We start from the raw sequence: 13,918 nt of genomic DNA on the forward strand, positions 1-13,918 counted from the left end.
GTAACTAGCTGCATCCCATTAAAAAAAAAATGCTCAAGAAGATTTATAGGGATATAAAAAAATATCCAGCACTCTATAAGGTAAAATTCACAATGTCTGGTATCCATCAAAAATTACCAGGCATGCAAAGAAGTAGGAAAATATAACCCATAACAAGGAGAAAAATCAACCCAAAAAACTGACCAAAAACTGAAAACGATGTTAGAATTTGCAGACCAGGTCATTAAAACAGTTATTATAAATCTACTCCATATGTTTAAAACAAATAGTGACACAGAAGATTTTTAAAACACCCAAATTAAACTTCAAGAGATGAAAACTATAATGTATGAGATGAAAAACACACTAAATGTGATTACTGTTAGTGAACTTAAAGACACAGCAATAAAAACTATCCAAAATGAAACACACAAAGAAAAATTAATTTAAAAAATTTAAAAAGTATCAATAATCCTAATGTACAAGTAACTGGAGTTCCTGAAAGAGAGGAGGGAGAGAAGGGAAACCAGAAACAATTGAAGAGGTAATGACTAATTTTTTTTCAGATTTGATGGAAATTATAAACCCACAGGGCCAAGAAGTTCAATGAACCCAAAACATAAGACACATGAAGAAAGCTTTACCAAGACACATCATAATCAAATTGATCAAAACTAATGAAAAAGGGAAAATCCGTAAGGACACGTTTTATATAAGAGGAACAAAAATAAGGATGACAGTAGATTTCTCATAAAAAACAATGCAAGTGAGAACACAGTGGAGTAACATCATTAAAGCATAAAAGAAAAAAAGGCCAATCTAGAATTCTATATCTAACAAAAATCTTACAAAATGAAGATATGAAATAAAGACGTTTTCAAACATACAAAAGCTGAAAGGATCCATCACCAGCAGACCTGTGCTACAACAAAGGTTAAAGGAAGCCCTTCAGGCACAAGGAAGATGACACCAGATGGAAATGGTGTGAAAAGCATGAAAGAAAATGAAGGAATAAAAGGAAGGAAGACCACTGACAATGGCAACTACATGAGTAAATACAACAGATTTGTTTCTATTATGTAAATTTCTTTAAAAGATTATTTGCTGTTTAAGCAAAGCTGATAAATGTAGTATGGGGTTTATAAGATACGTAAGAAAAACAGAAAAACAGAAATAAATTTTAACGTGCTTTCAATAGTTACTTGAAAATTATAAATTCACACAGGAATATTTCAGAGCTACTATTCTAGAGAAATTAAAATTGTTGCCATTATTCTGAGATCCCATTCCACATGGCCTACATTTTCCCATTTGGATTGAGTAGTCTTAGCATTATGCTGTGGAAAATATAATTTAAGTTGAACTTATTACATTTGCTTTCATAGAGAAAAAGTAGTAATTCAAAAAGGATGTTCTAATAAACAAATTATCTCACAAGGTTTGGCAATGGCTTTTGCCAAACTTTATAAATAAAAGCAAACAACTATTGTTTCAATACAAAGCTAAACTCATCAAATATTTATTTTAATGTATGTAACTTTTAAAAATTGGGTCAAACATATAAGTAGATTAAAAATTATATTTATAGCACAAGTCACAAAAGAATGTTCCCTTCATTCCTCCCCCAACCAGCTCAAAATGAGCAATTACATAATACATATCATTTGGGCTTTTAGGAGAATGTTTATCAGGAAGGTTAGGGGGAGAAGGTGACAAAGAAGTTCTCACCATTAAGAGGTAGATGGAAGCAATCATAAGACCAAAGCACAGCAGGCGATTCACAAGTGCAAAATTCTGTACATTGCTACTGAATTTTTCTCCTATTTTGTGTAATCTATTCAAAAGCATACCTACAAGTTCTTTCAATGAGTAGCCCTATGCTGGAACAGAAGTGGAAATTATCAATAAAATACACAAAGGAGATAGATCTTTTGGGTAGTAAGAGTAAAGTAGATTCCAAGATGAAAATCTAATAAAAACAAAACTACCTTGGAAAAGAGGTTAACTCAGCCATAACATATAGTTTGTGTGCATCCCTGAAAAGAAATTCTGATGCACACTGAAGTTTGGGAACTACTACTCTAGACTAAAAAAATGAACAAAAAGCAAGAAGTCCCATGCCAAAGTCTGTGCATTCAAATTCTGCCATATAAGACAACTATTAAATCTCCAGCAGGGGACTTCCCTGGTGGTCCAACAGTTAAGACTCTGCACTCCCAATGCAGGGGGCCCAGGTTTGATCCCTGGTTAGGGAACTAGATCCCACATGCCACAACTAAAAGACCCCGCATGCCACAACTAAAACCTGGCACAGCCAAATAAATAAACAAATATTAAAAAAAAAAAAAATCCCCAGCAGTAGAGGATGAGTGGAAAATATCCTAAAGTGTTTCTGCTTGTCCGCAGAATTTATTTCAATTTATTTGAATATTAAGTCTCTATAACCATTACATATTACTAGGTTAAACGTTCTTGAAAGAATTAAATGAGACAATACACGTGAATACACCCAATACTGAGCCTCAATAAATGCATGATGGATTTTAATCTAAGTCTTGCTCTGGAAGTGCCAGAAGTGGCATAAAAGATTTTGGCCACTTATTGGAAGTAATTCCTGCCGTTCTAAATAGAAAATCCTGTTGTATTTATTTCATGCATTTCGACACCAGCTGTAAAACTTGTTATGGTGGGATTACGTCTTACATATGGATTGAGTTATAATATGTTTAAATGCATAGGATGCTCCTTCATTCTTCTCCTATACCAGAAAGGGTAAAAGAACAAGAAAAGCAAAGAAATCAAGAGAAGAGAAGGAAAATTCAGAGACATTTTTAAGAATACAGTAAACTCAAAATCTGTTCAGAATATCAGCATACATTACTACATCAAATAAAGGCTAGCATAGCATAGACAACATTTTAGATGATAACGATGATGATAATGATGATGATGATAATGATGTAGCTAATCCGAGTTTAAATGGCTTATTAGGAAAGAAAGGATTAAAACAGTCGAACTAGCAAACACAAGGAAACCTGGGTCATTAAAAAAAAAAGTGAATGTAAAATTTATCTGGTAAAGTGGTCAGTGTCAGGCCTCTAGACTAATAAGGAAATGATGAAAAACCAAATCAGATGGTGGCATGAGTGAAGATATGACATGCAGTGTTGGGCATTTGGGAAAAGAATGAAACCAAACTGATGGAATACATTGCTCCATGTTTTAAGTGATACAAATAACAACAATATTCAATAGCAACATCCAAGTACAACCAAACAATGCAGCTGTGTTGGAGATGTGAGCAAATGAGTTTGAGAATGGAGGCATTATATCTGAACCTAGGCTGCCTACTGGCCATATGATAGTACAGTAGCCCTCCCCACCCCCGCCCCCTTATCTGCAGGGGATATATTCCAAGACCCTCAGGGGATGCCTGAAACCACGGATTGTACCAACCCTATATATATACTATGTTTTTCCATATATATATATATATATATATGTATATACATACCTATGACTAAGTTTAATTTATAAATTAGGCACAGTAAGAGAATATCCAAACTGCCAGCATCACTACTCTTGCACTTTGTGGCCATTATTAAGTAAAATAAGGATTACTTGAATACAAGCACTGAGATACTGAGACAGTCAGTCTGATAACCAAGAGACCTACTAAGTGACAAACAGGTCAGTAGCATATATAGTGTGGATACACTGGACAAAGGGATGATTCATATCCCAGGCAGGACAAAGCGGGGCAGCAAGAGATTTCATCACACTGCTCACAATGCCATGCAATTTAAAAGTTGTGAATTGTGTATTTCTGGAATTTTCCATTTAATATTTTCAGACCATGGTTGACCATGGGTAACTGAAATCACAGAAAGTGAAACCATGAATAAGGAGGTATTACTGTATATTATATGTATAAAATTAAATAAGAGTAAATGCAGGCTCTCAGCCTTACTCCCTACATTTCAAGTGCTTAAAAGACACAGAGAATATTTCTATTGAAAAGTACTGATCTATACAGCTGTGAGAGATGCCTTGTATGTGAAAGATGAAATCTAACACACACACACACACACACACACACACACACACACACAGAGCCAATAACTCATCCATTCTTTCTTTCAGAACAATTTATTGAGCATTTCTCACGTGAGAGTCACTGTGCTAGGAATTTGGAGTCCACAGATTAAAACAAAACATTCCCTGCTCTCAAGGAGCTCGCAAGTGCAGTAGGAAATAATGACATATGAATAGTTGATCGATCAGCAAATACTTGTTGGGCACCAACTATCAGAAATGCACTTAGTGATGTGGAAGGAAACAAAAAACAGTAACCAAATTCTCTCTGCCTTCAAGGGGCTTACAATCTAACTAATGACACACAACACAGAGTAAGATGTAAAATGTTTTAAGTGGCAATTAATACTTGAGACTGTACTTCAAACTGAGATCTATGAGCCTGATGTGGAATTATTTCTTCCATTTTGGGTCTTCACTGGAATGATAATCTAAAAAAATAAAATACATATAAATGTATTCTAATTAATATCTGAAGAAGCATCTTTTTTTTTTAATATAGTAGTCATCTTTTCTTTTTTAAATTTATTTATTTATTTGGCTGTGTTGGGTCTTCGTTTCTGTGCGAGGGCTTTCTCTAGTTGCAGCCAGCGGGGGCCACTCTTCATCGCGATGCGCAGGCCTCTCACTATCGCGGCCTCTCTTATTGCGGAGCACAGGCTCCAGACGCGCAGGCTCAGTAGTTGTGGCTCACGGGCCCAGTTGCTCCGCGGCATGTGGGATCTTCCCAGACCAGGGCTCGAACCCGTGTCCCCTGCATTGGCAGGCGGATTCTCAACCACTGCACCACCAGGGAAGCCCATGAAGAAGCATCTTAAAACTAAATACCACCAACAAATTTTCATTCTGGCGTCTGCTGTTGCTGTTCTCAATCATGCATGTACTAGGTGAAGGCCAAATAACGTACAGATTGCTAAATAAGTAAAGTCTGATTAGGAAAAAAGGTGAGGATGAATTGAGTCATTATAGAACACATGCTAGCAGAGGCATCCAAAAATACCTGTGCTACAGTGGTTAAAAATCACCATCATGTTGAGAGTGAAGGTGATGCCTGCATCCTATCTCTCTGTTCTTATACAACATGTTCTCCACTCCTGCAGTCTTTGGTTATGGCTTACAGATTTGATTTATAATTCAAGAACTTCACAGTTCTAATCACATCTTTAAGAGAACAAAAAGATGTTATCAAGTTCCCAGGTGATACTTCACTAAAACTGACATTTGAAGATTATTTACTGGTAGAGTTTTCATCATGTGTGAAGTCTGATTACCCTGAACCAGCAAACAAAGACTTTAAGTTAATTTTTTAATCTACATTTTAAAAGGACACTTTCTACATTAATATAAAACACAGAAACAGATTAAAGAAAAAAATCTGAGGCTACATCTTTTACTCTTAAACCCAACACTGGCAATGTAATTTCAACAATACAGTATCATTGGAAACATAACTCAATGTTGTTCCTTCTAATTTTATCAATTCTGTTGTTCACATTTAATATTTTCTCATTGGTTTTGGTTTTACAACTTGTGAAATCTATAAGGAAATGTGTTTGTATTTTTTTTAGCTTTGGCTGTATCCTTATTTTTAAATTTTTTTTTACAGTAGGTTCTTGTTGGTTATCTATTTTAAATATAGCAGTGTGTACATGTCAATCCCAAACTCCCAATCCATATTTTATTTTATGTTCCGAAATACTTAAGTGAAATGTTTAATAAGAATAACTTAGATTCACACTGTACAGACCAGTAGTCTTTGTTAAAATCAAACCACTCATCCCATGGCGTTTTATTTAAAGAGGGTGCTCATTTGGAAGCCAAACCTCTTCTCTCCTTTCCGTCTAGGTGTGGGAGGCCATGGACCTCTCCCTAGTGAGCCACAGAGGAATTGGAAAGAAACCACAAATACATATGTAAATCATTCCATATATTAAATTTACTACCATATTTCAAAAGTATAAAGATGCTGTTCTGGGTAATAAAAGGCCAATTCTTTTAAAGACTTTACTCATACAGTAGTCGTTTTTTTTATTATGGATTTTCTCAATCAATTAATACTAAAATTCAACTTGTAAGCCTGTGTGAAGCACTGCCATAGTTCTAAATTACTGCAGGCATTCAGAGAGGAACAAGATCATGGTGAGCTGCCGAAATCAGAGGAAGCATCACAAAAGAGGAGGGACATAAGTTGGGCCTAGAGGAAAAGGAAAGCAGAGAAGGTGTAGCTTCGTAAGTAAAACCACAGAGGAGGAAAGTCTGAGTTTGGCTAAGAGATGGCCACGATAGTTCTGGAAGAAGTTGGTTCAAAAAATACACTGCAAATGCTGGGCTGACAGAAACCTCTGCTACTGAGTACTCTCAATTGCAAGGGGCAGAAATTCAATTTATGGATAATTCATTGCTCACATAACATAATCCCAGAAAAATCAGTGGTAGAACGGCCCTGAGAATGCCTGGATGCAGGAACTGAAAAACTGAAATGCTCCTACTATTTGTTCCCTACCCACCACATGCATGCGTACACACACACACACACACACACAGGCACGCGCGCGCACACACACACAAATGCACGTGCGCACACAGGCGCAGATATGCACATCTTTTCTTTACGTGTTGATTTACTCTCTCAGGCTGCCTGTTCCCATTATCTAAAATCTAAGCCACTTGGTAGCTCCAAGCTTAGGGCTTAAATCCTTAAAGCTGTAAGGCAGGGAGTGGCAAGAGTTAAAAATGTCAATGTAATGAAGATAGGCTAAGTCCAGTCTATGAGAGAATCTAGGTGTCACGCTAAGGAGTTTCAACTTTTACAGTCAAATCTGGCCTAAGCTAAGTTAGAAAATCTATCTGTATGAAGAAATAAGTTTATTTCAAAAATTCCTGAGCTGTAGCTTGCTCTGGATGAAGTTACTGTAGTCAACCATAATCAGGCTGAGTGGCTCACAATTTCCCTCTCTGCAAACAGTCCTACTCTAGAAGGGCAGACACCTGAGGCCAGATGGGGCCATCCCAATACCCTGTCTACCTGGCCACAGATGAGTGGTTCATAGGTATACACCTGACCTAACACAATCCAATCAAAGAACAGTTTTGGGGTATTGGGTTTTAAATGTTTACATTTTGACTGAAATACCCAGGGAAATCTTAAAGTCTTCCTCAGACCATGGTGGGACATAGGGTACAACTCTGTAAAATTAACAGAATACAGATGAGTCCCACACTGAGCTTGCATTTTGCAATAGAGCAGTAAGGGGATCTGGGCCAATGATTTCGATCAATGGAACTAGATCCATTTAAAGAAGAGATTTAAGTACATAAAACAGAAGGGAAAAAAAAGTAGAATATCTATGAATAGAATTCAGAGCCACCACAGAGTAGAAAGGGGAACTGAGTAATAGAAGAACAAAGGAGGAATGTCTCAATAGACTTTTCAAGTAGATCAAAACTGTGGCATCTACTGAAAAAGCTGTATAGAAAGAACCCTATGGCCGAAAAAGCAATGAGAATTCAAGTTTCCTGATTGAATTTAATAGTAGAAATCTACATATAGGAGAGAAAGGAGACACAGAGCTTTTGATTTCTGCCAAAATGATAAGTAGAAATAAAAATACAGAGCCTCCACTCCACACTCTTACTTTTATATGGAAGAGAGACCTATAATCTGTACTTCCTGCTGGGAAAATAAAAGAAGGCATGATACAGCACACTCTCTCACTCCTCTCTCTAACCCTCATCTTCCAGTATCCAGTTCTCTCAAGATGAACGAAGGAATCTAAGAACAACTGTAGTGCTGACATTCACTTCAATGGAAAAAACAAGCTTTTCCCCTGGAAACTTCACTTACTGCATGTGAGTATGAGATGTATATTACAAGACTATGGGTTTTGAAATCAGACCTAGATTCAAACCCTGGTGCCACTGCTATCTGAATGACTGTTAGCGTTTAACCTTTCAAAGTCTCTATTTATTTGGGGGGAGGGGGAGGGAGAGAGGGGAGGTGGAACTAGGGAAACTTGAACTCCGTTGCTAGAGATGAGAGGCAGATTAGATAAAATCATTCCTGCAAAGAGCTTGGGCATTAGCTATGCTCAATAGACCCCCATGTCCCTATACAATGCCCCATAGTCATTGGGCCACAGATGTACAGTGGATCTAAGATGGTCTCTGGATCGGTTCCATCTTGTAAGATAAAGGGAGGCTACACTGTGGGACTCCAAATCACAAGGTTGGTTCCCTCTAAGGATTGATGGGCCCAGTCCCTTAAAAACCTTTCACATGTGGAATATATTGGAGACTAATTAAGTCAATTCCTAGACTAACATACATGCTAGTGATTCAGACTCCTTTCTTATAACCACCATTCCTAAATGAGTCCTCACCATTCTCCTAAATCGCAGGAGAGTTTTCTTTCTAAGGAGTTGCACGACCCTAGCTACTCTCCAATCCAATCCCATCTCCAGATGGTCATCATACCTACCCTGGTAGAAAACTTCAACATTTCATTAAGCAATCACTTGCTCATATTTTTCTCTCCTTCCTTCCTTAGCAATGAATACATCATTCTTTTTGGCCATGAACAAGTGAACCCCACTATTATATATGGAGAATTCTCTCTCTTATGAAAGAGCCCACCTTCCACTATAGAAGCTGGTGTGCCAACAGTGACAGCAATGCTATCTCACAGAATCAGTTCTGCAGAGTGATTCTGAGCACTGTTCTGACTGAGTGGTTTCTAAGCAAGGTCTGCTGTCTATCCCAGAGATTCTATGAACTAGTCAATGTGGTGGACACATGCTAAGGTGACCTCCAATGAGTCATGTCCTTCTATAGTCCCCTCCTCTTAAGTCTGAGTAGAACATGTAACTTGCTTCTAACCAATAAAATATGGCAAAGGTGATAGATGTCACTCCCTTGACTAGATTATGTTATATGGCAAAGGTGATATCACGTCACTCCCATATGTTATATCATACTGGAGCAAGAGACTCTTCCTTACTGGCTTTGAAAAGTAGGCTGCCATGTTGTAAGAGGGTCACTCGTGCCTGTGAGAGGGTCAAATTGCAAAGTACAGCAGGCAGTCTGTAAGAGCTGTGAGTGGTCTCTGACTGATAGCCAACAAGAAAATGGAGACCTCAGTCCTACAACCACAAGGAGATGAATTCTGCCAACAATCTAAGAAAGCTTGGAAGCAGATCTTTCCCCAGTGACCCTGTAATAACACTGCGGCACTGACCAACACCTGGCGAGATCCCTGAACAGAGGATCCAGTTGAGCCATGTGTGAACTCCTGAGCAATGAACTTGAGATGGTAAATATGTGTTTTTCAAGCTGCTAAATTTGTGGTAATGCATGACAAAGCAAAAGAAAACAAATCGAGTCAATATCCTCTAATAAGTTTATGTAATGCCTAAATTAACTAAAGTTAATTTCGATGATTTGCTACCAAATATCTCCAGTGATATTTGAGTGATCCGAATCTTATTCTTCTTTTAATGGCCATTTCAAATTCCATGCATCACTATTCCATTCAAACTACACTAGTCCACACCCATCTCCTTATCACAGATTCTGTAGAAATGGGAAGAAAGTACCATTTCCAGCAACTTCAACTCTCCTCAATCTCACCAGCAGCATGCAATACTCTCTCTGGTATGGCAAAGAATATAACAAATGGAAGTTTTCTTCTTTGGGGGACTCTAAACAGAATTCGTTATAGTAAGTAGCAAACCACACTTGAATAGTCACTTCTTTTTCAATATTTCACATTTTAAAATGATCTGAATGAGCTCTTATAAACCATACATTTAGAGAAAAGAACAGTTTTATATATATATATATACACACACACACACACACACACACACGTATATATATATTAACCGAATAGAGTAGAGAGCTCCTGGTACCATCTGCTTATTCAAAAATGCTGAAAGTATTTTCATCAAATACATGTGAGCTTGCATAAGATTACATATTACTATTTTCTATGAAATTGCAATGGTTTCTTCTGCATCCTGGATAATGTATTCCACTTTTGAATCTAATAATCCAATATTGAAAGTCTATCACCTTGGCTCTTACAAATCAAATGGGTAATTACTCTCAAAAATTCTGGTGAAATTTGAAGGAGAGGGCATTTGGGAGGATGAAGAAAAAGTCTTAAGAGTACCTTCCCTACAGAAGAACAAGTTGCTATCCTTTTTCTTTTTTTTAAGTCTGATTTATCAAGATAAGAGGTCTACATGGACAGAAATGACTAGATAACTGCATAAACTCTCTGTTCACTTTGATTTCTAAAGAAGCAGAGGTAATAAGAGAAAGTGGATGTCCTGACACCAAAAAACACAACATGTACCTTAATTGATACTGGCTGCCTCTAGAGTGGACAGTCCATGACTGTCCTCTGTCAATACTCTCTTCAAAAATCACGTTCTGAGTTCTCTCACCAGGGAGTCTGATGATCCTCAAGCTTGACAACTGTGCTGATAAACTTCAAAGCAGCTTTGACCAATAAAAGGGCAGCATGCAGTTGATAAGGTGGGGCCAGTGGGAGCAAAGGGATGTGTTGGATACAGATTGACTGCAAGAGTGGATACCCCTCAGAGGTGGGTATAATTGATTTAAAACCAGCTATTGGAGTCATGAGTCTCCCCCGTCAGCAGGCAACAGTAACGGCCCAGTCACTTAGGACTATATTGTCTGGCATAAAATCTGACCTGAACATCTACAAAGTTCAGCATTTTAAACATCTAGGAATGTTTAATTTATGGAAATGTCATAACACAGCCATGGGAGCAGCTTGCTATTGTGACTAGGATACAGGAAACATAGATGTTATCCTCAGCTTCACACTGATTCAGTAGTGTGTGACCTTGGGTCTATCAGTGTACCTGCTGCCTCCTTCTGAAAATGAGAATGGTATGTCTTTCTACCTATCTCTCAAATGTTTTGAAGCATCACCGGGAAAGGTAAGAGTTATAATCACAAGCTAGGAAACAATGGTATGTATCTGTGGACAGGTACAATAAAAATTAAGTATGGTGTCTTTGTTGAAAGGAAAAGGCTTCAAACAATAAAAGCCCCCACTAACTTAAATACTCAAATAAATTACATTCTTTAAAAAATCTATGGAATCAAAAATAAAAAGCCATATTTGGATATAATAACAAAAAATGTCCATGACTACAATATTTCACTAATGAGAAGGTACAGATGCTACATACAGAAGGATTTTATGATGTCCATATGCTTCTCAAATGACTCTCCTTGTTAGCTACTTCTCCATATCTCTATTTAAGAATAACCTACACCTTCCCCACTGAGCAGGTGTAAATTACAGTATAATATGTTGTAATATTTAAACAAATTCAAAATAGAAGTAATGCTAATAGAAAGAAATGAAAGCTATATAACCCTAAAACAAACTTCGATGCAGATATCAATGTAAATCTGAACTATGTGTATCATTTAAACTAGTTAATTAAAAAGGTTATCTGGTCAGTTGGCTTCATGATTTAAAACTCCTTAAAACCCAAATATTATCCAAATGCATGCCAAATATACACAATAAGTATTTATAGATAATGGCAGTAACTTCATAAAGCAACTCTGTCTACTATAATAATGGGCATAGAACAATCATAGCAGTCTATGATAATGTTTAAAATTACCTTTTTAATTTCAGAAGAGCCGTTTTCATTTTTACAGAAGATAGCAGTTTAATATGCCAAACACTCTCTAGCCAGAGTGTATGGTCTGATTTTGCCAATAAAGGCCAGCCCAATAGGCTGAATCAATTGCAGAAGGAGAGAGACAGGAAGACCGAGGAAAAAAACAAAACAAAAACAAAAAACCCCACCTCCCTCCTAACCATAAGCTGGTACTTAATTTAAAACTCTAAACTTCCTTCTGAACAACCTTGTAGGCATCTAACCGTGTCCGTTCTGTAGTGGAGATGATCGATTCAGGAGGAGAGCCAGGAAAGCATCCCTCCCTCTAGCTGGCAGGCTGATATCAAAGGTCAGATTCAGGATTCCTACTCTACATACACCTGTTTATGACTGAAACATATATGAAGACATTCACTTTTTCCCACACAGAAAATAACATATCCCAAGAAAATGCTTCTCTTCTTGAGATTTGCCTCATTCAAACAAAATGGATGAAAATAAATTACAAGTAAGTTTACAACTGACGAAATTATTTGTCCTTTTGAAAATATAATATTCTTAATAAGCATTTTAAATACAAATGCTTTTCAGAAGGCATGTCAGTGATTTGATGTTTGGGTAATTAAACTGGTCCAAACTGGAACAGTGGTTTAAAAGGAAAAGGAGGACTAATTATCCGTGGTAAAAAGCAAATATCGCAATAATTTCCATAATAAACATCCAAAGTACCGAAGAGTAGTTCAAAAGATATCCCTTCCAAACATGATATTTTTAATTGTCCTCATTTACCAACTGCAACTTATTCTGTGCTGTTATTAATTATGGGATTAAAAAGATTTCTAGAACATCAGAAAATAACATCCAGACCTTTTCAAATGTCAAAAGATTTTCTTTCCAAGTAATTTAAATTACTTTTTCTTTAATACAATTCTCTATGTACTTATTCCCTTTTCCTAGATTTCAATAATGCCTGTAAGATTTGAAAACATGATTGTACTCCAAATATCTGTAATTCCTAAATCTTACCCTTTATGATAAATCTCAGCACAACAAGAGTATTTAGTTGTATAAGCATTGTTATACCACTTGGGCAGAAAAAAATTAACTCTTCATTTTCTTTTCCGGTTGAAGTTAAACTTTTAAAGCCCTTCTTACCCCACTCCCACATTCTACGTATACACACGCGTACACACACACACACACAATACAGACGTATAATGGGATCTACGTAGATATCCCATTCCTCACAGATTTCAAAATGCTCTAGTTACTTAATCTAAAAGTTCCTCTTCGGAGATTACACACACCTCCCTGGCAGGGAAAACAAACACGACAGATATTCTTGAAATTAGAGCACAGGAGACTCACTAGAGAATTTCCAGTTCCACATTCCAGGAACGGCGTCCTGCGCTCCCGCCGCAGCCCCCTCTCCTCTCGGCCTCGGTCCCGCTCCAGTCACACCAGGGACGCTCAGGCCTCTGACCCCAGCACCTCTCACTGCGGACCAGGGGGCGATGGCTTCCAAGCCAAACAAACGCCGCCCGCTAGGCACTCAGGGAACGCCCCCGTCCTCGGCTCCCTCTGGTCCTCACTGCGACACCCTCGGGTGGCGTTGAATTAATCAGTTCACCTCAAGAAGTTTACGATTCATCACTCTCCTTCCACTAGCCGAGGAACTGCTTTATCTCCCATCCCCCAGGCTCCGGAACTTTTCTTGAAACCCAGAATTCTCATGTATGGACTTGGAGCTGAAGTCCCCCACGAAACATCAAAGGTACCCCCACTAAGTATTGCTGCCCTCAAGCAACACGTTGGCAGTACAAACTTTTCATTCATAACTCGGCTCCAACATCCACCGGCTGTGTGTGTGTGTCGGCGGGCGGGGGGGACATCACGCCGACGACCCCAAGCCTCGGCTAGTCTACCAGATGTCGAGGTCTGCATCAAAATATCACCTGGCACCGAACTTATGGCCAAGGCGCCCTTAAACCCACCAACCTCTGGGTTGCGAGATGCCAGGCAAGCTGCGTTGGGGTCCGGACTGGGATGCTGTTAACCTGGGGAGCCCGAGTAGGGAATACAGCGGCGCATACGGAGGACGCTCGGCCCCCGCCGTTCCCAGGGCTTTCCCCGGCCACCAGCCGCGGACCGGGCTGTGGTGCCACTCACCTCCG

General features: G+C 38.2%; 1 protein-coding gene across 7 annotated transcripts in view; it reads right to left on the reverse strand.

The window, feature by feature from the left end:
• The window catches only part of HDAC9 (histone deacetylase 9), a 1,013,429-nt gene extending 1,000,245 nt beyond the window's left edge, over positions 1-13,184 (reverse strand). For all 7 annotated transcript variants that reach the window (XM_061198513.1, XM_061198520.1, XM_061198516.1 and 4 more), the window contains exon 1: positions 13,113-13,184. The gene's annotated coding sequence lies outside the window, so the exon portion shown is untranslated. The remainder of the gene's footprint in view (positions 1-13,112) is intronic.
• Between the last annotated feature and the right edge of the window lie 734 nt (positions 13,185-13,918).

The sequence above is a fragment of the Eubalaena glacialis genome, chromosome 8, assembly GCF_028564815.1.
Source record: "Eubalaena glacialis isolate mEubGla1 chromosome 8, mEubGla1.1.hap2.+ XY, whole genome shotgun sequence".
NCBI lineage: Eukaryota > Metazoa > Chordata > Mammalia > Artiodactyla > Balaenidae > Eubalaena > Eubalaena glacialis.